At 48.8% G+C, this 26,728-nt stretch overlaps 1 long non-coding RNA gene across 3 annotated transcripts in view; it reads left to right on the forward strand.

The window, feature by feature from the left end:
• LOC136786355 (uncharacterized) overlaps positions 1-13,805 on the forward strand; it is a 45,996-nt gene extending 32,191 nt beyond the window's left edge. The window contains exons 3-5 of one of the 3 annotated variants that reach the window (XR_010824819.1): positions 10,863-10,982; positions 11,699-11,814; positions 12,055-13,805. This is a non-coding gene — a long non-coding RNA (uncharacterized lncRNA). The other 2 variants (XR_010824818.1, XR_010824820.1) reach the window with 2 other exon arrangements.
• Positions 13,806-26,728: the final 12,923 nt, after the last annotated feature.

The following is a 26,728-nucleotide window of genomic DNA, read 5'->3' on the forward strand; positions in this document are numbered from 1 at the left end:
AACCACCCATTTATTTTATGCCGGTTGATGCGTTAAACCCCACCTCCACATTTCCAATGCAGCCTGAACCAAGGCTGCCCATCGTCTCCCCGTGCTCGCCGCGGCTGCCGGGGACGCGGCCGTGCAGGGCAGGGCTCTGCAGAGCCGGAGACAGCGGCCATTTGCCTCCGGATGTTGTGGAGCTCCGGCTTGGCACGCCTCACAGACCTTGCTCGTCAGCTCATCTGGCACACGTGCTGCTTTCCTGCGGCCCATGTCCCGCACACCGCCTCCATTGCTCCTTGCTGGAGGTGTAAGCCGGGGTCCCCTGCCCTGCAGGAGGAGGAGGATGTCCTCTTCCTGGAGCTTTTAGTGATGCACTGGGAAATATGAACCACAGGGGGAAAAAAAAAAAAAAAAAGTCAAGAATTCCAGGTGTTAAAGTGCAATGACAACAAAATCATTTACCAACCTCCAGTTGCATCAGCACCTGCCTTCCCCCCAGCCTTACACAGCCCTGCTGCCCCCCTGCTGGAGGTGCAGCCCCTCCAGCCCTGCTGGGCGGCCGGGACGAGGCCTGGCTTTGCTCTGCTGTCTTTTGCCAGCCAGAGGTGGCAGAACACCGCCCGTTCTGGGTGGTGACCAGCTCTGCAGTTGCTTGAGGACCGCTGTGGATGCAAGCTGTGATTATGTAGCGGTGGATGTGATAAATACGAGTTACACCACTAGTCATGCCGTTACGCTGCCATTTTAAGATCTGCCCTGGGCTCGTGCATGGTATCCTGCCAAATCGTCGCTACTGCAGAAAAGATGAGGAATTATAAATTGAGATATATTGAATTGGACATAAATGGCTTGTAAATTCTAAATATCGTGACCATTAGGATTTCTCATCCAGATTTAGATTTTGTGTATTTCACGCATGTTTTTTCTTTATTTGGGTCCATTTCTGCATTTTTTAGCTATCGGCTTCCTGCTGCGGTGGCCCATGCCACTGAGCCAGTGCATCGCCCAGCCACAGCATCATTTCTACTCTGCTTGTGCCAGCGCAGTGCTGCTGCGGCAGAAAAGGAGGGGAACTACAGTTGTACTCAGATTTTACCCTTGCTTCAAAGGGCGATGTCGGATGTAGCAGAGTGGGTGGAGGAGAGGTTTTGCCCGAGCCTTTTCAGTGCTAAAGCCTGAGATCTAGAGCTGAAAAGACGAGGGCTGAGGTCAGCGGCAGGAGGTGGGCAGCCACGGCTCGGCAGAGGGAGCAGGCGTGAAGGTGCCTCCTGGAAGGATGCCCGGGGGCTGGCCCAGCCTGGGAAGCTTGCAGGGGGCTCCCACACCCCCGGAGCGTGCAATGAGACATCTGGGGCAGGAAACCAGGCCTGGCATTTGGGTACCGAAACCGTACCCAGGCTTGAAGTGTTTATGAATAGCTTCTTCTGTAGAAACAGATGTCCCATGACAGGCGCAAAAGTCATCTTACGGGTTTTTTTAATGACTGTGACCACCCCGTTTTCCTCCCCAGAAACAAAGAATTGCTAGCTCCAAACACGCCTCAGGGAAAACAGCCAGACTGCAAGGGAGGGCAAGGGTTGGGGCACATCCGTGTAGCTGAGGATTGCCATAGACTTGGAGCTGAACGCTCTAGCCATGGCGTGATTTATATACCCTGTGGGAAATAATGGCTTCAGCAGAAGAAAAGCCCCTATTGAAATTGCCGCTGTCACTTCTGCTTCCTGTTTATGACATTGGATTCAGCTACACAGATGTCAGCGGTGCCATCACAAACGTAGCATCTGCACCGGCTCCAGGTAAGGGGAGAAAAATAAGAGAACATGAGCTCTCAAATCACATTTTGGTGCCAATATCTTCCTTAGCAATAAGAGAAAGAAGAAAACAATTTCAGAAAAACTGCAGTATGTAAGCCACAGTCGCTGCCGAAGCAGAACAATTATTGTTGCTATAAAGGAATGTGTGATACATCATCTACTCCTTAACAACTCCTGCTGGAGAAGGAGGGTTATCAGGGGACTCGAGGGGAGCAAATATCTAACCCCAATCTTTAATAAAGTAGCTGGAAAGAAATCAGGAAATTATACACTTGTAGGGTTGATCTCAATGGTAAATACGAGTCTGCAGAAATTAATAAAGGATGAGGTCACACAACAGCTGGAGGAGTTTGAGTTGATTTTGAAAAAATATTCCAGATGGCTTTTCTAATCTGTTTTTTAAAGGAATAAAGCCTTACCTGACAAATCTATAAAATGTTCTCAGCAGCCAAGTGAGGAAACAAGGTTAGATGAGCACGGATATTACCTGGATCAGGACAGTGACAATGTTCTCAAAGCCCGTGCGCGGAGGGCCGAAGGGAGCAGTCACAAACTGGGTGACAGCTCGGAGCCTTACCATGACACGCGTTTGAGCAGTGCCACGACAACGGAGCCAGCCCAGATGCAGCCCTGTTGATGCTGCTCGTGAAGTTCCAGTTGTACGTCAGGGGAAAGAAGCCTCAGTCCCTGTCCCAGCCCACCGCTCCCCTTCAGCCACACGGGTACGGTGCAGCCAGCGGGGCCACGGCGCAGCCAGGCCTGTCCCAGGCGCTGGGGGCTCATCCCTCCGCAGACACCAGAGGTTCAGCAAGGCCAGGGAACTGAGAACAACTGCATATACATTTCTGAAGAATTTCTGGCTTGTTTTCAGTGAGTGCTACAGCAAAACTGCCTATTGTACTCGGAGCGTTTTACAGGCTGTCCTGCATAGCTAACTCCTTACCCAACACACGCTCGTGTTTGAGGTTGGAGCCAACTGGTATATGCTAGCTTACATAAGGGTTAGATTTGGGACCGAGCCATCGTCCCACATTACAGGCAGTATGGATTGGCTCCAGGAGGTACAAGCTGTAGAAAAATGTAGTTTGAGCTGAGCTCTGTCTATGCTATGGTCAGGTTTTAGGAGTAACCAGCCGAGGGCTGGTGCTGGTGGTTGCTTTGGAGGCCTGTGGTCAGCCCTGAGTTAGCACCTGCAGTACCTCGGGAGGTGGCGCAAGGCTGGAGTGGTATTTGGGGTCGGTAACTGACACATATGTAGCCTAGGGACTGATGGGGCATGGGGGGGGTCCTTGGGTGCCAGGCAATGGTGGGACAGGGTGGGGGTCTGGGAGCGGGTGAGCATCCAAGGCTGGGTTGGGGTTGGGGGGATGGGATGGGATGGGATGGGATGCAGATGGGATAGGATTGAATGAAATAGGTTGGGGGTGGGCAGGTTCTCCCTCCCTGCTACTGCTGAGCACAGCGTGTGTAGGAGGAGGGACTGGGGCAGGAGTAGGCTGGGGGTGAGCTCAGGCTGGGGGAGCCCCAACGAAGCAACTCGTGCACAAGCCCAGGATAAGTTAGGGCTGATGCTCCTGGGTCTCAGTGAGGGACCCAGCACTGAATACTCCAAACCAGAAACCTTTAAAATCACTGATTATTCTGAAAAGTGAGGGGATAGAAATTGGGTAAGTAGATGTTGACTTGTAAAAATGGTTTCATTTTCTATAGTATCCCATAAGTCATTCAACAAAAGAAAGAGAAATCTCAGTATTTGCCGAAACCAGGTTTATGCTGAGGTACAATGCAGCATTTGAGAGGACCATTAGAAATGTGAATGAGAATACTGACAATGCATCTAGCAGAAAATAGTCTGTCAACAACTTGTATCCCTGTTTTGTAGCTTGATATTTACCTACGTTTAGCCTCGGGATGGCCAACGTATGAGATTTTTATCATGGTAGTGCTTTCCTTAGCTCTGTTTCCAACACTCATACAATATATAAACTTATTTTGGTTTTAGGACAAAATGTCGTTTTGACATATTGCTTCAACCCTTAAATCGTAGTAAAAAGCTTGTGACTGGGAAATGCATCAGAAAAGAAATTTCAGAAAGTTTTCACTGGGTGGTCTGTCCATGGGACACCGTTCAGTCCTGCAGGGTCGGCCTGCCTGCAGCGTGCTCATTTCACACAGAGAACTTCTGGTGAACTCTTAGCACTGAGCTAATACTGAATTTGTCTGAGCAAGCCCTGTTGATGGGAATGAGATCTTACAAGCCATGGATTCTCCTACAGCAGAGTTTCTTGACCTTTCCCGATTGAAGGGCCATCTGATTGTTTGAGGAAGAAAATATGGGTCACCCTCAATCTCCTTATTGTTTGGCTGTGGAAAGCAGTGTGATAAGCAAAGTAAGTTTTCAGCATTCAGTGAACAGAATGTTATTGTTTTCAAGAATCATACCAGTGCTGCGGTAATTGCAAAGGCTGTAATTAGTCACCGGGAACTGCTGGAGTCTGGCACCTGACGTTACATGGGTGCAGGTGCTGGCATGCACCTGTCAACTACACGGACCTACTCTTAAAACAGAAGTGGTATTTTTCAGACCGATTTCTGATGCCTTATAAACTGTACTCCAACACCGACATTTAGGGAAAGGACTTTGTTTTCTGGTTTTGCTCAGCTTTTTAGCTGTTTTCTGTTGGCTAGTTTTGGCCAGACAACCTGCCACGCACCAAGGACTTTAAGGGCCCCTGTGCACCAGCTCCTGTTGAACGCTCCAGCTGCACAGCTGGAGACTCTTCCTGTCGGGCTCCTTTGCCATCAGCTCCAGCGTGCTCCGCCTGCACACGCTGCTGTCGCTGAACGTCTCGAGCAAGGTCAGCTGGGAGCCAGCAGCCAGGAGCCGGGCCTGAAGCAGGCTTGGGTTCTCGTGTAAACGTTCCCGGCAGAGCAACGAGGTGCTGCCTCAGATCTACCTTTCCCCAGCCTACGCGTATGACATAAATGAATTGTGCATCCTTTGATTCATTAGCCAATTACTCATTTGCTGGAATTCTCTGAGTTTCCGATGCACTTGCTCACATTCTGGCACCTGCTGCTCCCCTTTTTCTTCCTGAGCCCTCTGCCTGAGCATCCTCTGCCTCCCTGCTCGGCAGCGCCCTGCTCCCAGCCCCGCCGGTCCTCGCCCGCCGCCTCTGTTGGCAGCGGGAGTTCCGCGCCGATAACGGTTGTTGAAAGTAGATAAGGATGCGAGGAAAGGGAAGTACTTGTAAATAGACTCCGTATATTTTATCTTTGTGTCCTTCTGCACTTCCTGATCTGCTCCCAACCCAACCACTTGACTACTGAAATCAAGGCAGGAAAAAGAAACAGTGCTATGGCCGCTGCAGCTGTGGGGTTTCATGTGGGGTTTCATGTGTAAATACATTGACGCATGCATGGAAATTAGAATTTTTCATCACAAATGCAATATTTCTAGATAACTTCTTTTGACATTACCTTTCATAACCAAAACTGTACCTTGAGTCTCCATCCATTCTTTGCTCCTCATTCTTTTTAGTTTATACATGGGGGGGGGGGGGGGGGGAAGAGAAACTCAGCATTTGATCAGTCACTAATATAACCTTTGAAGGTTATACAAAGAAACTTACTTAAGATTTCTATCATTTTTCTTATTAAAAGGTGACATACGGATGTTGATCTAAGCCCACACACTATAATCTTTCACATCTTGTCCCTTTTTGAATTTCATTTTATTTTTCTCCCTGTTTTGTCATTTCTTTCTTTTTTTTATTATTTCTCTCTCCTCTTTATTAAATAATGACTAGTCATAGAATGCTTTCTTTTTAACTCATCATAATGAAGATTTTTTAAATTTAGGCTATGCGAAATAACAATGTCCATGGACACAGATAGCTAACAACTAAATCTGTTCACTGACATCTAAAGGTGTCTTCTCCAAACAGATTTCTTTAGAGTCATTTACCAAATTTATTGCTAACTGAAGTATCAAAGGAATCCTTTTTTTTTCTTTATGAGATAAAGAGTGAAGGAAGAAATATGAAAAAGCCATTTATCTTTCAGTGACATCATCTATTTTCGCTGCATCAGTAGTAGGTCACATTGCCTCAGGAAGTGTTCTCCTTATACCTGCAGTCAAAATGAATCTTAGCTATGATAGCAGTGTATTCACAGTGTGATTTGGAAATGTTGTTAAAAATAAATAGGAAAGAGAGGAAGAGGTTCAGCCCAGAGTAGTTCATTCCATTTCCTGTGGCTGCAAATGCATTTTTTTCTACACCATTCTCCAGAATATTGAATAAGTCAGGAATTATTACAGTAATGTCCCTGTCATTCTGAATAATACATGAACAAAATTAGTTACTCTTCATTCACATTGAAGCAATTATTTCATGTCTCCTTGCATGAGGCCATGTGTAACCTATTTCTGAGTGCCGCAGACAGGGCCGTAAAGGATGGGGAAATAACAGCTGGGACTAATTGGAATTATGGTTGACTTGATTCACAAAGTTTATTTATTTATTTGTGTGTGTGCAGGGAGGGAAGTTAGTTTAAATTTAGTATGCAAAGTATTTAAAGGGAAAAGAGCCGCGTCAATGCTGTTGTGTGCCGTGCGTTGCAAGCCTTGCTGTTTTAATTAACCTTTAAACACGAGCACCGTCCGGCTCTCTGGGGGGCAGCTCACCCCCTCGACAGCACCAGCCCGGTGCAGCCTGTCCCCTGCGCACCCCCAGCGCCGAGCGGCACGGCCCCAGCCCTGCCAGCACCAGGTCTGCCCCGTGCAGGGAAAACCCATTTCTTGGGAAACTGAAACTCTCGCGCCCTGTATTCGTGCACGTCTCGTTATTCGTAGGCATCGGGGTCATCGCTGCCAATATTCGGCCAGCTCGGGCTGAAGACGAGGGGCTGCGGGTGCCCTGGTGCCGCTCAGCACCCCGGGGGCTGCGGCAGGTTTGGGGCCCTCCTGGGAGAGCTGGGGTCGGCGGGCGGGAGGGGGGCGATGCTGGAACGCTGCCCGCACTGCTCGGAGCCAAAAAGCGTCTCCAGAAGGTTTGGGGTTCAAACAACTGGCATTTCTGGCCCCAAAACTCCTTTTCTCCAAAGACCCCCGGCCCGAGGAATGTGGGGGTCCCGAGCGCCGCTCCCGGCGGTTCTGACGCGGAGCCCATCTCTGCGGTGCCCGAGCTGTCCCGTGTCTGGGCACGGGCCTCCCTCTTCCGAAAGAAAACGATACTTGGCTGCGCTAGGGGGTACTCGGGGGATTAACGTTTACAGGATGTTTCAGAAATGCTGCAGGTTCCTCGTTATAAATAAGCACGGTAAGTGTTAATGATGAAGTGTGCTCTGAACTGCGCGCACACTCATGTCAGGAGGCAGTGGGTTAATGTGGTGGGGGTTCTGCCCTACTTTCTTACGTTTTATTATGTGGCAGGATGCTGCTGGAAATGTGTAACTCAGATCACTGGAGAGAGCCCTGTAAGGTGTAGTGAATAAATGCAGAGCAGGCAGTATAAAACATACGTGCGTTCTAATATTTATTCATATATTAAAAAGTCAATACGGTGGCTGAGGTGAATGCTAAAAACTTTAATTAAAAACAAAACAACAATGCTCTCTTTCAGTTGCCTTAGCAGCAGAGAAAATGTAGGTAAACATCCTTCTTTCTGAAAAATGATCTTGTTCCTAGGAAATCCTACAACCTCCCTTTCCCAATATAAATGTATCATTCTGCTGAAGCGAACCACAAAATGACACTGGTGCAAAGTCCACCGAAGTCAATAAGAGCCTTTTTGCTGATCTTGCTGGACTCCAGCTCGGTGGGTGGAAAAGTATTTCATTTCATTAATTAGTTGGAAGAAAATTAATCATCTCCTTTTGATGCGTGAAATTTTTAATACCAATTTCTCATCTCCTGGCAAGTAGATGCCGGTGTTTTGGAGAGCCAGGGCTGCCCCTCCCCACATACGCGACGCACGGTGAGGAACGTCCACCAGCTCGGGCTGCCCCAGCCCGTGCCGTCCCGTCCTGCAGGGGCAGAGGCATGGGAATTGTCCTTTGCCTGCAAAGTCAATAATTTAAAACCTCGCTGTGTTGCAATGAGCCAATAGAATCTGAGTACAGTTAATCCTTCTTACACAAAACACATTTCATCAAAATGTAACTCTATTAATATTAATAACATATTTCAACATGAAGAGTACCACCACGCATCATCTGCTGCTTTGATTTGCATTTCTGGGTGGCCTCTCCCACCCCGCGGCCGCTGGTCCCCGTGTGCCGCCGGGGGCTCGGACGCCGGCAGCGAGGACGTGGGAGCGCAGGGGCAGCTGTGCAGGGGGACGGGCACAGGCGGCGGTGCTGAGGACACCGGGTGCCTCCAGCCATGAATCTCCCCCCTTGCTCATTTCTTGTGCTCTGGTGCCCATCGTGGAGCTGTCCCGTCCCGGCGCGCACGCTGGATTCCTTTAAAATGAAGCCAGACCAGAGGGTGCGCTGCAGGAGGAGAGCAGATGCTCTCTGCCGAGCTGGTGGGTGACCTGTCCCAGGGGACAAGCCCAGCAGGTCCCCGTGCTGCAGGACCGCAGCTGTGTGCTGGGAACGGGGGCAGCAGGGCTCCCAGCCTCGGCACCGTGCGGGAACGGCCAGGCCACCGGGAAATCCACAGAGAAATGGGGAGCAGGTGGGTGCCTCGGCACCACCGCCACAAGCTGCACCCTGCTTCTGGAACAAAAGCCTGGAGGCAGCAGCAAAGTCTGCAGCGGCCTCGGGAGGAGAGGAGCTCCCTGTACCACGAGGAGCTTTGATGTTTTTACCTGGTAGCCTCTGTGGGTGCAGACACAGATTCCTGGACCTGAGCTGCGGCTTCCTAACTCTAGCAGACACAGACGCTGTACAGCAGGTCTAGCTAAAGCCAGGTGAAACGCTGGTTTCACTAAAACCTTCACCGACCTGCCCAGTGCCATCCCACAGCCCATGAGCCTCCCCGCAGCCCTCTGCTCCAGCAGCACGTGGTGCCAGCTCAGGCTGCAGAACGCGGCAGGGGTGCAACGAGGTTCAAAGATGCTTCATTGGCCGTTCAGAAGACACGAGCTCCAGGCCCTTAAGCTGAGCCTCAGAATTAGAAACCATTACTGAGGGTTTTTATGAAAATCTACTCAAGCTTGACTGTTCATAAATAAGGCTTGACACTTCCCTCTCTGCCTTTATATGGCATGCATGCTTTTAAATAGTCCAACTTTATATAAAGGCTCACTGTTATAAAAAATAATTTACATTGGTTCCCTTCCCAAATACATTAATTGCAACCTCAATAAGAGCATACGGTATTTGCATTTCCACTTACAACGATGTGTTTCTGAGAGCGAGCGCTGGAATAGCGGGAGTACTTTATGCAATCCATAGACCTCGGCATTTCCCGGCTCCACTGGGCCTTTCTTTATGGAAAAATCAAAGAGTTCCAAAATCAGTTTTCCTTTCCAAGATGAGGAGATACAAATAAAATAGTTGATAAAATCCTGATTTCACCCAGGATGTTGGCAACTGTAATAATTAGGCTTTTAGTTTGCATTAAATATTAGCAGATAAAATACCTATTCTCTCCTTTTACCTTCAAGTCATGAAGAAATGAGCGCTTGCTTTTCCTTCTTCACTTATTTGTCAGCTCTATTCATTATAGATTCACACCTTCCAAAATAAACAAAAGAGAGCATCACATCTGAACGTGCACCTCGGTGCGCTACCTGTGCACTTTGGCCACTAAATATGCAGGGGACCAGAGGTCACTGCCCCCTGTGCTGAGCGTCTCGGCTGGGATGCAGACACTCTGCTAAGTGTATTTAAAATGTGCACATAAGGCGTGACAATCTGGGCACTACCCTCCCGATTCACGGGGCACGAGCCGTCCGAGTAACAGGCATGAGCTGCAGCAGAGTAGCTTTGGCCCCTGTTTGATAAGAGCTTGGTGAGAGCACAGACAGATGTCTGCTTTCGAATAAACAGAGAAAAACAAGCAGCTTCTTTGCATAGTTGGTTCTTTTCTCTAGAAATTATGAAGTGGTGAAATGATGTGAAAATGAGCTTTTGGGTGAAGTAGTTTGGCTAATGTTGTTTTGTGGACTGTCTTAGGATTTGATTGTGTGGGCAAAACTTAATGTCCCTTTTTTAAGAGAAACTAAAACATTCACAATTCAACTCTGTGCTGAAGGACAATTATAATGAAGTTGTTTGTGGTAGCAAATGACCACCATTTACTGTCCCTCACAGTCAAGTAGATGATGTATTTTAGCTGACATTAAGGTCTTCCATGTGGCTCAGTTAGCACAAACGTGTGATAGGAAATAAGGAACATCAAAGGAAAAATAGATGGGATAAAAGGCCCCTACAATTATATAAATAACTGATTGAGGAGTGTGATAAAGATGGATTTTTCTTCATTTGAATATACTGAATAGTTATATTTGCAGAATTATCACATCTCTTGGGGCTTTTCTAACATTGTGGTTTGTATGTGCTACACTCATGCATAACTAGCTGTCTGCATGCCAGGAACATTTTTTTTCCCTTTATAAATGACAATATTTTGATTTCACACCATAGTTATATCAATATTCCAGTCTCCTGAGATCCTCTTAATGTGATGACAATTGTGATATTAGTTCAGGCTGTTAATCCCAGGGCTCCTATGCTTTAGCATCCCCAACCGCATCAGAATTATATTCTTCCAAGAATATATTGTTGTATTTATCTTCATATGTATCCCATAAATAATGCTGATGAGCACGCAGGCAATAGTTAGAATCTCAAACTGGTTTTAAACATTCTGGGCTTATTCTATTTCCGCAGTCTCGTTTTATTTCTTGGTCAGTAAGTTGTGAGGGAGGCGCGAAGAACCACAACGCGTGTAGGCATCCTGCAGCCGTGTCAGGTGGGCTGTTTCAAGAGAAATCAGAACTCTTTCCTCACATAGACTTCCTTTATTTCATTGTTGTTGTTTTAATGACCATTAACAGTAAATTCTAAGTACATGCTTTGCTTGTAAGAAAGTGTTTTTCCCTGTGACAGTACGCGCAGAAGCTCCCCCTCCGTGGCAGACACTAGGTCCTCCTGTGAACAGTGCCAGCCCTCGTGAAGGGAGATACAGCTGTGAAGGTTATCGAGGTGAGGGCAATCAAGGCCGGGAAGGTCAGCTGATAAAAATAAGGCATTAAGCTCGGGTGGAAAAGGACTGTGGGTGTGGGGTGGCTCAGTGCGTGGTAGTGCTCTGCTGCAGGGGGCAAGGGAGGAGACCGGGGGAAAGGGTGCTGGGAAGAGTTCAAGTGCAGGAGGGCTTGCAGGCAGGGACTTGAAGAACTGGAGGAGACAGCTGGCTGGGAAAATGAGGTAAAATGTCTGTGTACTTACCAGCTCGGGTAGTAGAACCAGCCACCCAAGTAATCTTACTTCAATTTCCTTGTAGGACAATTTTAAGAAAGGCATCCCTGCTTTTGCAGGGTCTAACCAGGTGCTGGGCACTGGGTTAGCAGAGAGGTTACAAAGCTTGGTTTGGCCTAGACCAGTTTGGGAAAATCATCTTCAAAGGCTCAGAGCTCTGTGAGCCCAGCCAGTACCTGATTAAATACGGAGAAAGCTGGGGGGCACTGGGGGTGTGTGGGCAGGATCCCTCTGCGCCTCCTCCCCTGCTGCCCCCTGGCCGCGTGCTGCAGCGGGAGGGGCAGCGCCCTGTGAGTCCTGTCCGGGTGTCTTTTCTTCTGGTAAACCTGCCTCGGGCTGCTTAATCTCAACGCAATTTTAAGAGTGTTGAGAACAAACTCGTGTTTTCACTGTAAAATGCACAAAACCTATATCTGAGGAGTAAGTGCCTTTCCAGTAGAGTTTCCAGCTGTCTCTCTCCCTCTCAGACTTGCAGGACATGAAGGAAATACGGCTATCGCCAGTGCCAGCTGCATTTCCGAGAGGACAGCTGCACCTCTTCACGTTGAAGTGCACAGGCCTGGAGCAGTACCCCAGCTCTCAGGTAGGAGGCACTAACGAAAGCATCTGCGTGTGAGATACTCGCACACACACAGCCTGAAAGCACCGAGGTTTCTGCTCGGGCCGTTGCTTAGGTCAAATAAAAGAGCGGAGGTGCTGTTCGTGTTCTCGTGGGCTGGCGGTCCTTGTGCCCGTGGCAGGGCTGCGGTACCCTTGCATCCCGTGGGAGGCCCAGGGTTGAGGCAGAGGAATAAAAGGGTTCAGAGACAAATTCACTTCTCAGGGCCTCGTGGAGAGGAAATGCAGGAGGTTCATCGCAGTCTCTAAGCGCGTAGCTCGTGTGGAAGATCCCTGAACTGCAGCTCCTCAAGTGGAAATGATTTAATGCTTCACTAAGAATACTCTGGCAAAGCAAAAACTCATGGCTTTATAAAACATGGCAGTCTTCTGGTGGGTTGGTGGTTTTTTTTTTGTTTTTTTCTTCTTTTATTTAAAGAGGAACAGAGAGAAAGATTTCTGTAAATATGTTGAGCAGATTCAAATCTATTCAAGGTAGAGTTGCACTTGGTGAAGCTGAGCCATGAATGGGGGTTGAGTCCAAAGCTTCCAAGCCCGAAGAATTGTTTGTGCGTTTTTCTCATGCCAATGAGTGTGATTTATGATTAACCAGATAAGAAGGTGTTGCCCTAAGCTCTCTGAATACTCTCGCTCATACTGCGCAGTCATATTCTGTTCCGGTATTTAATTAGCCTAATTTTTTTCCCTTTGGGCGGAGTGTGGAGACTTAGATCTGGATATAACTTTAGAAGCATTATACAAAACTCCAGGAATAACACTACTGAATCTGTTCTGCGCTGTGCCACAGTTCCTCTGTACTTCTGGGAATTAGACATCAGCCTCTCAAATTTGTTAATAATTGAGAAAGAGTAGAGTAGGTATCGCAGCATGTTGGGAAATGACAGTCGACTCATACTATCATCAGTTCACACTACCTTCATTTTCTGGCTTAAAATAACATTGTGCCTATTATTTAGCACAAATAAGGGGACGCCCCTGTGGGACGCTGCCAGCAGTGGGTGCCTGGGAAGGGCAGGGTGGGTGCGAGGTGATGCTTCCCTCGCGTGCCGCCTGCTGAGCAATAGCTCCGGGTTCCCCTAAGCCAGGGTTGGGGTTCCTGTGCTTCATAACTCTAGATGGACTCTTTGTTCTTTTTCTTCCAAAAACTTGTCCGTGAGCCTTGAGCAAAGGTGAGCTTGTGGTGCCTCCTGTGGCTGTCTTCCAGTCTCGCTGCGTTTCGTGCACAAAACAAAAGCTTCCCAGGGCTCTGACCAGACATGCTGACCCCTGTGGGTCTGGGCGTCCTCTCCCGTGGAGGAGTGCTGCTGGACTTGCATCCCTGTGCTGATGCAGAGGATCTGGTTGCATACATCTTTCTGAGCCTGAGTGCCTGAAGCAACTTCCTCTTCTTTGCACTGGAAAGAAAATTGCTGCCTGCAGGTCAGCCGAGGGCTGGAGCCTTTAACGCAGGACTGAGATCCTGCCTCTGAAATGAGGAGATGGTGTCTGCCACCAGAGCCGTGATACAGTAAAGGCCTTTTTTGTGCTGGAAAACCTGGAGAAATACTTGCAAATCTCTTTAGAAAATAAGCATGTGGCCCAGAGTTTGCTTTGTCAAAGAACTTAAACATGTAATCTTGACATGTAAATATTCCCAGAAATATTTCCTGAATAAATAAAATTCCTTCCAAAATGACCTCATCCTTTGGCAAATGCAAGCATGTATACTGTACATCTTCCAGAAAAATTCATCTGCTCTGTGCTCAGCGCCGTGTGCTGTGGAGCCCGGAACACTTTGGGCTTTGCAGGCTCGCAGACCCCGCGGCCAGGCAGTGCGGTGGGCACCAGGTCTGCAGAGCTCGGCCCAGCACTTCTCACCCAGCCTCAGTCCTGCTCCCCTCCGTGCTCAGCACCGCAGTCCGACGGAGGCATCGGAGCTGAGCATCCCTGGCTTCTGCGGGCTGTAAGGCAACGGGATTTAACTTCTAACGGGATTTAGCTTCTAACCAGTCACAGCTATCTTCAGATAGCTGAGGCAGGAAGAGGATTTGGAGCCAGTGCCTGGTGCAGGTTTTAGGGCGCTGTGCAGAGCTGTTCCTGCTGATCCTGCTCTGTAGGGGGGTTCAGTTCTTCAGAGTCCTCCTTCAGGGCGAGCACCCATCTCAGGGTACCTCGTTCGTCTGTGCCTTTGATGATCTTAGTGTATGCTTAAGAGGGCAGAGAAATGGAAAGTATTTCCCCTTCCAAATTTGAGGTAGATAACCTCTTGCAGAATGCCTCTCCTCGCACAGTAAAGAATATTTAAATAAATGTTACTCAGTAACTCTCTTCTGCTGCTTAAATTGGTTTTTCTAGTTCTGAAGACTTTTAGCATGAATCTTCCCTGGGGCCGCCTTACCTCCTGCCGCACACTCCTGGTTTGCTGTCTCGCTGTGCAGCTCTGGGATGTGAGCGGCGTGATCTCTGTGGGTCGCTCTGCTTATTGGAAATATCTGGTACCGGGATCGGTTTCAGTTCATAGGCTGAAACTGTGGAGGCTCTGCTGAGCAAAATACAAACTACTTCTGTCAGTTTATTTTTTCCCCCGATTATCTCCAGTTTGGTTTTTTTTTCAGAGATAGCACTCAGACACCCCCATCTGACAGGCTGCAAAGCCTCTGCTCCCCTCTTTGAGAAGGTCAGTGATTGCGCTCTTCTGCGTTTGCTTCCGTTGAGGAGATCATCTCCGCCTCCCTGAAAGACTAGTTTTCTCTCTCCTTGTATAAAGCTATAAAAGCGGTAAGGAATTCAAGTCATTCTTTCAAGTTTTAGAACATGAAGAGTTTCTTCAAAAGGCTTTTCCACTGAAAGGGTAGTTTTAGAATCAGTTTCATTTCTTGGCCAATTTATTACTCATCCAACCACGCTAAGCCCTAACCATGTTATCAAAATACTGTATTTGCTAGATTTGAGTAGGCCTGGCTAGAACACAAGAATGTCATTTTCTGGAAAACTTTTAAAATAAATTTCAAAGTCTTAATGTGCGTTGGACACAACTGAGTGCTGAGGGGGTGAAGGGGGAGGATGAAAACTGTAACTTATGAATGTGCATGCACATCCCAAATACCAGAGCGTCAGGAGCGCACCTACAGCGCAGCAGTCCATTTCTTTGCTGGACTTGGGGAAGACAAAATGCTGCCCGCTGGGCAGAGACGGTTCCCCTGCCCCCTTCCTCCTGCTGAAGCTATGCAGGCTGGGCTCGGAGCTGGTGCTGGAGGGGGTCCTGAGCCCGAGCTGCCCGATGCCAGGGGAGCAAGGGGGCTGCCTCAGGAACGCCCTCCTGTACCCACTGTGCTTCTTCATGGAGCCTGAGGTGCACTGGTGCACCTCAGCGTGTGTGCTGGGCAGCTTGGCGGGGGTTCTGGGAGGCTTCATTTCTTTTTGAAAGACCGGTTTGTGCCACGGGAAATCACTGCAGCACCTCCAGGTAGGGTTGCGGGTTTGCTCTTGAGCTTCTTGCGGTGCTGAGGGGCGAAGAGGCAGTGCTGGAAGGAGGCCATCCACTTGTAAGCTGCTGTAGCTCTGTGTGCAGGAACATTTGGGCACCCGAAGTGCCGCGCTGTGCTCCGAGTTGTTTGCCAGAACAGTTTGCATTGGTAAATGAGGGTGGCTACCCGATGGCCAGGAGGATGCTCTGCAAGCAGCGGGGGAGCGCCTGCTGGTGCCCCCCTGGTGCCCGGTGGCCACATCCTGGCCAAGAGGCAGAATTTGGGATGGCCTGGCCTGGAGGCGCGCAGCGGAGCTGCCGTAGCAGCGGCAAGCCGGGAGGGAGGCAGCTGTGGGACGTGCGTGCCTGAGCCCTGGCCGGAGCGCAGCTCCCCTCGCAAAAAGAACCCGGGGCTCAGCCAAGGAGGTGAAGACAATCCTTGTGGAGACAGAGGTTATATTGTTCGTACGGTCCCATCCTGCCAACAAAAGCTGCCTTCTGCGCTCCCGGAGGGGGGTGAAGATGCTGTGTTTTTAACGTTGATCTGTGTGTCTAGTGCTGAAACCCAGCCCTGCGGAGACCTGAGGCTGCCAAGTGCCTTGCACCGATCCGTAAAGGAGCGCGGCGGGGCTGCCAGCCTGGGGCTCCGACCAGCCCGTCTGCACGCAGCCGCATCGAGGAGACCTCAACAAGGGCCTCGTGCTCCCAGGGCTCATCCCAGAAACCACGGCTTGTGCTCCTTCCTCTGCACATCGCATGGGTTCCCTCACCCCCCTCTCTTTTTAAACCTGGTAGGGTCAGTCACAGGTGCATACTTTTGGTAAGCTTTCTTTTACGTATATGTGCATATATATATTAAAACTTAAATACTAAAAGAGAGAGAAGCTGACTCATTTCACTGTTGGGAGGCAGAAACAAAAATAGATGTAAAGGGGATAAGTCTCCTCAGCTGTATGGAGTTTGTTCCTACCGCTCAGATAACCGCGCTGATATATCCCTTTCCTTTTCTGATGACCAAATAAAACAGGAAAAAATGCAAGTGGCAGACTTGGTAACAGCACAGCTGCGGGTGCTCTTCACAGAGCTGGTGCCAAGGGGGACAGAGATTCATCCAGAAAATTCCCAGGTCTCGTGAATAAGCAGCAATGCAAGGGAGCGCTGAGGACAGCTAGTTAGGCAGGGGTTTGCAAACTGCTCGAGTCAAGCTATAATTTTTGCGGTCTGGTAAAGCTGCTCCTAGAGCAGCAAGTGATGAATGCTACAGCTGCTTGGCAGAGACCCCGAAACAAGTACCAAGCCCTAACCAGCTGTGCTGACTTACATTTGTTCCAAAAAGCTGCCTGAAGAGGCGAGTTTGCCCTGGTGAAGCTGTGAGCGAGCCGATGCTTGGTGCCGGCCCCAAGCCCCCTTCAGCTCCGTGCCACGAAGGACCCCGCTGCTGGGCGCTCCCCGTGCTCGCGGAGGCTGGGCCTCTTCTGCGGCAGGGCGGCACTCGGCACCCTAAACCCCTGCCCCGTTGCTCCTGCCCGGTCCCGGCAACACTCGCTCCTCTGGAAGCAAGCTCAGATTTGTTTCCTGGGCTGCCCGGGTGGAGGTAGCCCTCGCAATCGGCCAGCGGGCAGAGCGGGCATTGCTCAACGCGCTGTGCTTCCCTGCGCTGCTAGAAACCGTTGCGCAAGCTGCCTGCCCCGTGGCGTAACTCATTCACTCGCTCTTCGGGTGCCTGCGCAGGAGAAGCATTCGCTGTTGCTACTCTGCTCAAGCCTCAGTTGAGGAAAAATCGGACGTGACGTGCCATATGTGAGAAATTTTGGATGATAGCGCATTTATTCCATGTTGGCTGGTTGTAAGCTTTAGAAGTGAGGCCAGTCAATAAATTTCTATCAACTTTTTTTAAAGTGAGGAAAAAAAATACTGCGGTTGTTTTTCGTATTGAAAAAGTACTTTTTTGTGCATGGGGTCTTCCAATCTAGTCATCAGAAAATTAATTTATTTTTTTTTTTTTGGACAAAAACATGTTCACTAACTAGGTGGAACTCTTCCTGAACTCAGGAGGACTTTTCCCCTCTCCTTTACTAAAGACTCCGAGCCGAGGTTCTGCATCTAGCTGCTGCGGCATCCTTTGTGCTCGGGGTAGTGTTCTCATTCTCTTAAACTCTGCATTACGAAGCTGTCTTCCCCAATTCTAGCAAACAGTTCCTTCAGCTGACTGACGTTTTCTCATTGTAAGGCAACAGAAAGAGATTAATTTAGGAACAAGTAAAATCCATGTTAAAAGAATGCCTCGGAGCATTGGCCGGAAAGCGGAGAGATCTGCGGGTGCTGCCGGGGACAGGTAACGCCTGAGCTGCGTCTGGCTGTTGCTGGTGCTTTGCAAATGGAGCTGCCGACGGGCACCGGTGCCTGCAGGGTCTGTGGCAGCTAAAAGCGGGCCCTGCGGTGTGCTGCCCCTCTGCTGCCCGTACAGGCTTCCGGCTTGGAAAAGGCTCGTGGGGTTAGATCGCTCCTGTTTCTGTTAGCTATCCCCTATCAATTGTCAGTGTTAGTTTGGGGAGAGCCCTCAGTTACTTCAAAATAAGTAAATGTCCTCATATTAAGTGGCCGTTGTGCGCAACAGGGGCCTTTCACATCTTTATTTGGTGAATGCATTGTTGCGTGATTCGTGTGGCATGCCCGTAGTTCCTTCAGAAGTATTGCAAGTACTGGAGGTAACGTGATGAAAAGAGCACCTCTGCTCCCCGTGTTGCTCGTGCACGTAGAGTAACTTGCAAAGAGCTTGGAGGCCGCGTCTTTGAGCAGCTGGGGCCAGGGGCGCGCTGCCCCACGCGCTGTGCCGAGGCGGGTGTTTGTGGTTTGTGCCCTCGGGCACCATCCTGCAGGTAGGATGGTGTTGCGTGAGCCAGGCCTGCAGGTTCAGTGTTTTTTTCCTGCAGCATGGCCCTTGCAGGGAAGTGCCTGCCAGCGTTTTCCCTCAGCCCGTATCCCCTGAGCTGCTGAGCAGACGCCAAGGATAGGGCAGAAGTTTCAGGCAGCTGGTGATAACGCGTTTTGCTTTGCTTCACCTTCTTGCAACTTTATTTTCAGTATGTTCAAGCTTATTTTTGTTAGTCTAAAACTGGTGGTTATTTTCATGCTCGTCTTCCCGGTTGTAGAAACTGATTTCAGGATGACTTCTAAGCACTGGGTTCTCGCAGCGAGGGAAGCCCACCGGCCTCGGCACCGCCGCCCTGGGCTGTGCGGGACTGGGGAGCTCCCGCTCGGCCGAGCCCCCTGGAGGGTGCTGGGCACAGCCCCTGGAGGGGGGGCGCAGCCCCTGGGGGCTGAGCGGTGCCCCCAGCCGTGCCCCTCACGTCGAGAGGGGGCTCGTGCAGAGCCGTGCCAGCACCGGCTGGTAATCTCCAGCGACCGCATAGGTATGCGTAATCGTATTTAAGTCTGTTTGTATGTGAATGTTTGTTTAATTATTTCTGGATGTTCTTTAAAATAATAACTCGGGTTCTAGCAGAACACAAGCATTCATTTCTTTAGGCCCTTCCAACAATAGTGGGATATGGAATTCTTTACCAGCTATTGTTCTGCAGCTTCGCCCCTCTCAGCTAATTATTGCAGTCCTTTTTAAATGATGCATTTAATATTGAATTTATATATTTTTAAAAGTCCTTACGCTTGTCTTAACTGGAAATGTGTTCTGGCCTGACTTGTAATTCCCTCTGCAGCCTTATTGGAGTCAGGCAATGTATACAAAAATATTAAGTCAATAAAACTGTACTGTAAGTCACTGGAGATTTAGAGATATATTTTTTATAATGAATAACAATCCCAGGCAGCCAGAAATCATTTCAAAAAATTCCAAGGCCTAATTAAGAAAATCACGTCAGAACACCCTGAGATTTAGCTGTATGCCCAGGGCTTTCCCTGCCCGGAGCCGAATCAGGCGGGCACCTTCCTGCAGCCCCTGGCGCCTGACCCTCCCCTGGCTCCTCGCTGGGAGAACAGGAGCGAGGGCAGTGGTGAAACAGCTCTGGTCAATGCTAATTGAGTAAAATGGATTTTCCTGCCAGCACGAAAGCAGAGAGGGAATACGAAGCCCTTTGGCTGCCGGGTGGCCCTGCACAGTAATTGGACGTGACTGGGAAGCGTTGGGTTCCTCACCCTGTGCGGTTCCAGCAATGAACCAGTGCTCCACGCAGCAACCGGTGCAATGACAGCATCTCTGTGCAGGTTTTTCAAACTTTGTAGCCAAAATAGGAAAGCGGTCAAAATGGAAACAACAGATCGCTCAAGGAAGTCTAAATTAGAGAAATTCAGGGGTCAGTTTGCAGTTGTGTTTCCTGTTGTGATGAAAGTTTCCCATTCAAATATTTTAGCATACTTGATCTTTTCTCAAACTACCAGTAAACTATTGCAACAAATCTGTGACCATTTAGTAACGCGTGTTGCATCCTCGCTGTGCAGTAAGCTGCAGGACAGCAGCCAAAACTCGAATGTTTTAGGCTGAAAGCAGAGGATGCTGCAATAGGACCTAATGCTGCAAGCCATTAGCAATACAGAGCTCAACACGGTGGGCAGTTTGTACAATAATTGGTGGCTGTGGGCAAATTGGTGGATGTTTAGGACTCCGTTCGCTTCCCACCCGATACGAGGACGCCGTCCGGGGAGCGGCAGCACCCGCGGCAGGAGGCTCCCGCAGCCCGGGTGGGGGAGCCATGGGAGCGCCTGGGTTGGGAGCCAGAGCCACAGCACGAATCCAAGGGAGCCTCCTCACAGCTGGGTGGAAGGCAGGCTCTGCTCCGTGGCCACAGCCGGCCCTCGGCGTTGCACGGCCACGGGAGCCCCCGGCTCCCGTAGCATCAGCAGGGGTTAACGTGTGGGGGAGGGATCCTGTTTCATTTAGGAGAAGGCTGATTTCACTCTGGTGGGTCTGGTTTGGGTGACCCTAGCTGTGGTACATCTATGGAACGGCCTTCGGTTGCGTTTTATTCCCGTTCGTGGTCTGCAGGTGCAGGCAGCCAAGGCCCTGGGGTGGCCCCTGGGGAGCGGCCCTGGGCAGGAGCCTGCGGGGGGCTTGGGGCCGGCAAGCTGCCAGCCGAGCAGAACTTCTCCCAGATTTGCAGCTCTGCCTTTATGCTGAACGAGTGAATAAAATGTATTTCAGATATTACCCTCCTGTGGGCTTTCACATCTGAGAATTTATGGAAGATAATTCTGGGGGAGGGTTATTTGGACTCAAATCCCGGTGTGGTTATTTATAAAGCCAAAAAGTAAATACACCTCTAGGCGAGTGTGTACAGCTTTTTGCCTTTTTTTTTTGCTTGCTTCTTACAGCGTGAGATCTGCCTGCAGCATAGCTGGTAAAGCGTTTGGATCCTGAAAGGTGGCGTTTTGTGTAGTACTGCTCTGGAGATGGGCTTATATGAAAAGCAGCACATTTTAGAAATAACATTGTTGTTCAAACTGCTAATTGTGCCTGTTTCAGAGTCCTGCTGACTTCAAACACAGATGAAGTCGTATAAGGAGTGTGAGACATTGCTCAGAACATCAGCGTTAGGAGGGCATCTGTTGTTACCTCACGCTTAACCTAGAACTAGTTATTTTTGGATTTAATTTGAAAAAACACAGTTTGGTTTATGTCTAAATTGAAAAGAATAATGCTGTTAAATGAATTTGTGATGAATAGTTTCTCCCAGTGTCAGTCTTGTTTCTTTAGCGATGATAATACTGATAGAGCCAAAGCTCATTCAGTCTCATAAACCAAATGAGTGATTCACAGGCTCTGTCTCTACACAGCAACTCTATTTATATGATACGAGAATATTATATAAATACCATGTCTTCTTAATCATGCATCTGTATTCATTTTGATGGGAAGGCAATTACTTCTCTCTAACCCAGTTCCGTTCAGTGACTTCCTAATGTGCCAAAGATTAATTATTCCAGAAACAAATGTTAAAATGCTCTTGCGGTGGTCAACAGCGCCCTGCGCCACGCCGCCCCCCTCACCCCCTGGCAGAAGCTGGACTTGTCCTCGCAGCTTAGCCCACACGTGTGGGCAACTCCATCTTCTGGTGCTGCAGCGGTGTAATACCACGGGGAAAACGCATCACACAACCTTATTTAAAATGGCAAAGACTAATGGCCTGGTTTACTTGCGCTAGCTTTTGCAAAGTGGTACCCAGAGCGGAGACCGAGGTTGGTGCGGTGCTGTGTGCTGTACAGGGATCATGGGGCGTGGGCTTCAAGGGGGTCTTCCGTCACCCTATTCGCTTCTTGTCACTGCAAGAACTGCAGGGAAAAACAGCGTGTCTGGGAAATGCCTGAGTAATGCATGCCTCGTTAGTGCTCCTGTGACTGGGCTCTTTGCCAGTAAGGAGTAAGTTGGCAACATGGAGTCAGGTTTCACTTTAAAATATTTTTGTTCAATATCCTAGAATTAATGTTAGTCTAAGGCCAGTGAGAGATGTTATTTAAAAACACTTGGGTTAGTTTTCCGAAGACCAAATTGATAGATAATCTAGATTTAAAAGATGTTTTATCCCAATGTGCATGTGTAAAAATACTAAAGATGTGTTCTGGGCCAGCTTTCTGGTTCTTGTCAGTGCAACTCCATAATTACAAGCTAATCTGTAAGTGCAAAAGAAACAGAAATCCAAAATAGATTCAGCTTTAACAGCTGAGGGAGACCGGGGGGATGAAAGGAAACATGAAACATGGTAAATATTAAAAAAACAGACCAAGGTCTCTAAGAGCTTGTGAGGAACAAGCCCCATTTGCAGCCACGCAGAAGGCTCCTTCTTGCTCCCGTTACGCAGCAGATCGGTGCATGTTCCTCTTTGCCTTTCTTGCAGCCCCCCGAGCCGCCACCCCCTTGGCAAAGCGGTGAGTGCCTGGCCGGAGCTCTGTGAGCGGCTGGCGGCGGGGCCAGATGGAAACCGACAGCCTGGCGGCCCGAGGAGTTTGCTCAGCTTCACCCTTACGGATGGGCTTCTGAGTTTTCCCCATGGCTCATGTACTTGCCGTAGCAGAGGGTCCCGAGGCGTGCCTTGCAGCCCTCCGGCACCGTGCCGGTCACCTCGCCCTGCAGGCAGTGCCACCGCGCTCGGGTAACGCCGCCCAGGGCTGTACGCGCACCCCGCCCTCATCCCAAGGCAAATCCGTCCCGTCCACTCATCCTGCACCTGGCTAAGCAGTTAATTTTGCTATGTTTCAGGTCAAATGCCATCCAAAATCCCAAATACAGATTTCATGCCCGGTTTAGTTTCCCGGTGAGATCCTTGCTAAAGTTTGCTGGACAAGAGTTTGGTCTGGAGAAGCAACGCAGCTCGAGCACCTGAATGCTGTGGCACATTTCTCAGTGAACACATTGCTTTAATGATGCTCTTAGGTGTTGACATTTCCATCCCTGAAACAAGTTCTTAAGCACTGAGAGCTGTCGTAATTATGTTTACTCTTTTCATTACCCAGTAATATTATTTTCAGATCTAAAGCATCCTACAGCAGGCACCTGTCTCACCTCCTCCTGTGCGTGATGCTGGCAGGCACAGAGCAGCTCCTGCTCGCCCATCCCGTTCAGAACTGTCTGCCTCCTTTCAGCAGCAAAGTATGATGGCACTGGCATGCATATTCTTTTTTCTAAGATGAAAAGAGCAGTTTCTTTAGAAGTTTCTTACTAAATGCGTAGTCTTGTAGAGCAATAACATCTTCCTTTTAACTGGCTTGGCCTTTCATCACAGATTTGCTCATGTGTGTTCTACAAATTGTTTGAACTTTTGTGAATGTTCATGACTGTTGTAGGCTGTTTTCTCTTGGTTTCTGGCTTGGGGAAGTCAGAACGTGATTTACTACCAAGACAAAGCAAATGACAAAACCCAGGCACGTTGCCTCAGACATCGCTGTGTTTCCTTCCCAGGTAAATGGGCTGGCAGTAACCAAACACCAGGGTAAGGGCTGGAAAACTCCCCTGCTAGACACTGGACAGGGAAGGAGATGGAGCTGTTCTCCAACCTGCATTTCGCTGCGAGCAGGAAAATCTGGGGGCTGGAGAATTCAGGCTCCCCAGCTGCCGGGGCTGCTCCTGCAGGCTCTGTCGGATAAATCCGCTCACTTGTTTGTGACAGTAACAGCAGTCAGGAAATTTGCGTGTGTTAGTAATTGCAGGTTCAATGTCTATTTCTATGAGGCATGGGTTGTCTGAATTTGCTTTGTGCCCTGGATAGAGCTGAACACAGCCTGGATTCGGCAGCGGCTGCCGTTTGCTCTCCGCTTTTCTGCGAGGGGACATTGCTGCGTCTTGCAGAGCTACTGCTGGGACTCAGCTGTAAGCTAGCGTTTACCTCAGGAAAACAGATTGTCAAAACAGACCGGGCACATAAGGAAAAAACAGATGGGCTGGGTAGCCTGCCCAGCTGCCTCTCCTAAGCACTGCCCAGCGGGAGAGCCACGCCAGGGAATGGCACCTAGCGGTAAGCTCGGGTAGCAAGCTGATACTCCTTCATGAAGACGTTGTCTTCCCGAATGGATGTGCAGCAATCGCCAAGGCGATCAGTAAAGCTAAGTGCAGAATTGTGTCAATAATGTGCTTGCTATTTCAGTGTTTCTGTGCCCCTTTCCTTAAAATATTTAACAACCTAATGGATACTGCACTTCAGTGGATGTGGATGTAATGATGCTCTTCTGGTGGCCAAGCCCTTCCGAGAGGCAAAGCAGCAGATGTCTGCGACGCCAGGAGAGCTCTTGCTGTGTGCGCCTGTGCCGCTGAAGGCAGAGGTGACCTGAAGGAGACAGCCCAGAGCCGCGCCACCTCTGCCAAAACCAGCACTGGCTGAACTCCGGAGCAGGTACCAGGCATTTGGCTGGGATGTGCCACCATGTAGCAGCTCTGTGCGTGATGCTGGGCTGCGGGACCAAACTATTCCCAAACTGTATTTTGTTCCTCACACAGACCTTTTCCCCTTGAAAACATCGTGCCCATCTGAACCCTGGTCCAGAGCGTGCAGGGCAGTGCTCGTCCCGCTGTTTCTGCTAGCTCTGCTGCCGGTTGCTTCCTTTCAGGGCCGGTTAGCTGGTAACCTCCCTGGCGTTAATCGCAGCCCCAGCAGCTGTGCCCCACAGAAGGGATATTTCACACACACAAAAAGAGCTCCTCATGGGCAGCAAAGCTCAGCAGTGCCCAAATATGCGGTGGTTGCATGAGAGGAGCAATGTTCTCTGTATCGGTGGTCAGGCATGACTCATGGAGACTCATGCGCTGTGAATGCGAGCTGAACGTCGGGGCCGGGGGTGCGGCTGTGGCTGCGGGCAGCTGGTGCCTTCGTGCGAGCCTCAGAGCGGCTCTGCACCGCCTGGGGACGGATCCTGCGCGCTGCTGCCCCGCGACCACCTCCCTCTGTGAAGCAGCAGTGTCATCTACGACTACCTTGTCGTTCTGGGCTGCAAAAAAAAAAAAAAAAAAAAGGCGAACTTGTTTAGAAATCAGAAGAAGCCAAGCCTTTTTATGTGAAGGCCACTGCTGTGTCTGGGTGCAGTACTTGGGTCCGTTATGGGGCCCTCAGCACCAAGGGAGCTCCGGGCCCCTGCAGCAATCACCAGTTTGCTCAGAGGTATGACTTACATGAGAGTAGGGTTTGAGAAATCACGTTTTGTTTTTTTTTTTTCAAAGAAACCAAACTGGGCTGTCTATATTCTAAAACTATTTAAGTGTATAGCAATTAAGTATGCACTGTAGAAAGAGCTATTTCAGTTGCAGAGTTAAGTCTCCTCTTGTTTATCTTGTTGGGCTATTGCCCATTGACAGACTATTGCCATGATTCATCATAACTTCACGTCTTGGAAAAGGTCTTTGCAGAAGCAGGAGTTGTGCATCAAGCCAGGTTCGAGCTCACCAGTCACGCATGATTTGCTGACAACATCCTGATTTGGCAAATATGAATTTCAATTATTGTAGCTCCTCAAAGGAAAAACAAATCTGAGATCTAGGTCAAAGATCTAGATTCTATCAAGTATTCCCACCACAAATAAAGTTTGTTAAGATACTGATTTAAATCATCTGTTCTTTTCATCTTTTTTTTCCAGGTCTAATTAGTGTCTCTCTAAACCCTTAGAATACATACAAATATGTATTACATGTTTAAATATATGTACATATGCATATATGTACCTATAATTTAGCTGGGCAAGAGCCTTTACAAGTATCCTACTACTACTATAAGTTTGGGGGGAAGGAAGGAAGGGAGGGCAGGCGAACTTCTACCAAAGGAAAAATTCTAGTATACGACCTGCAGAAACAGACCATGTTGGCTGTTAAAATTTATCGAAAAGCCCCTCTCTCAATGAATTGTGTACATTCTGTCCCTGAAAGATTTTAGAGCAACAGTGACCTTAGAAAGCTTTTGAAGAGAAGCCTTTTATATTTGAATTGGTATCCTGACATGTAATGAAGAGGTTGCCATGGCAGATATGTATTTTTGATGGAATCAGAGAAAATAAGTGAATAAACCATGTATGTCTGATTCATAAATTACTACTGCTCAAGGCAGTAGTAACCCCTGTTTACTGATATGCGACCAAAGCTTTTTCAGTGCAAAATCAAAAAAAAAAAGGAAGAAAGTGTATTAGACTAACTGATAAATTTAAGTAGTAATTTGAACCCAGTTAGGCTTCCTTTACCTTGCAGCTTTAGAAATATTTAACTACCATACCAAAAAAAAAAAAAAAGCTTTCCATGTAACCTCACAGAGAACATCAGCACCGATGGGTCCTTTGTATCACACTACTTCTGTTGGGGGGGATCCACACCGTATATACCAATAGCCCAAGAGCACCTTGTATTTGGCACTATTACCTGATTATACACGCATAAATCTGCTTATATAATTCTACTTGAACAGCAGTGAATTGTTTTGCCAGCGATTTACACTCTCCTGAGACCTTGCAGACCTACTTTAAAAGCTGACTTAACTCTTTGCGCTCTCAGCTGCATCTAGTTGAAAGTATCCTCACTTTTTTAGCTAAAATGTTGGAGTTTTGTTTCATTCAAAACATTCCGGTCATAGGAAGTTAGAAATTTTTGGTGGAAACTGTAAATAAAAATGTCCAGTTCTTTCACTGTGCTTTTCTTCATTGTACCTTTGCTGATGTGCAGCTTTTAGTTAATGAAGCCCTGTGGCAGAACTGTTTGAGGCGTTATTGAAAGTGAAGGTATTCGGGCCTTATCTTAGCAGCAGAGTAGCTGGAGACCCAATTCCCCGAGGAGAAAAAGTACGATCTGGCCTCAGGCTGGGAGTTGTGGACTATAATTGCAAAAGCAAAGAAAGATTTAATAAATAAAACTGGACAAGAAAATGTATCTTTGGTGGGAATTTTGAACTTTTTCAAACTGCTGACATTTCATTTGGAGATCAGCCTCCCCCTGACAAATGGCTTGGCTGGGATGTTTATC

This window comes from Anser cygnoides, chromosome 14, assembly GCF_040182565.1.
Source record: "Anser cygnoides isolate HZ-2024a breed goose chromosome 14, Taihu_goose_T2T_genome, whole genome shotgun sequence".
In the NCBI taxonomy this organism is placed as follows: domain Eukaryota; kingdom Metazoa; phylum Chordata; class Aves; order Anseriformes; family Anatidae; genus Anser; species Anser cygnoides.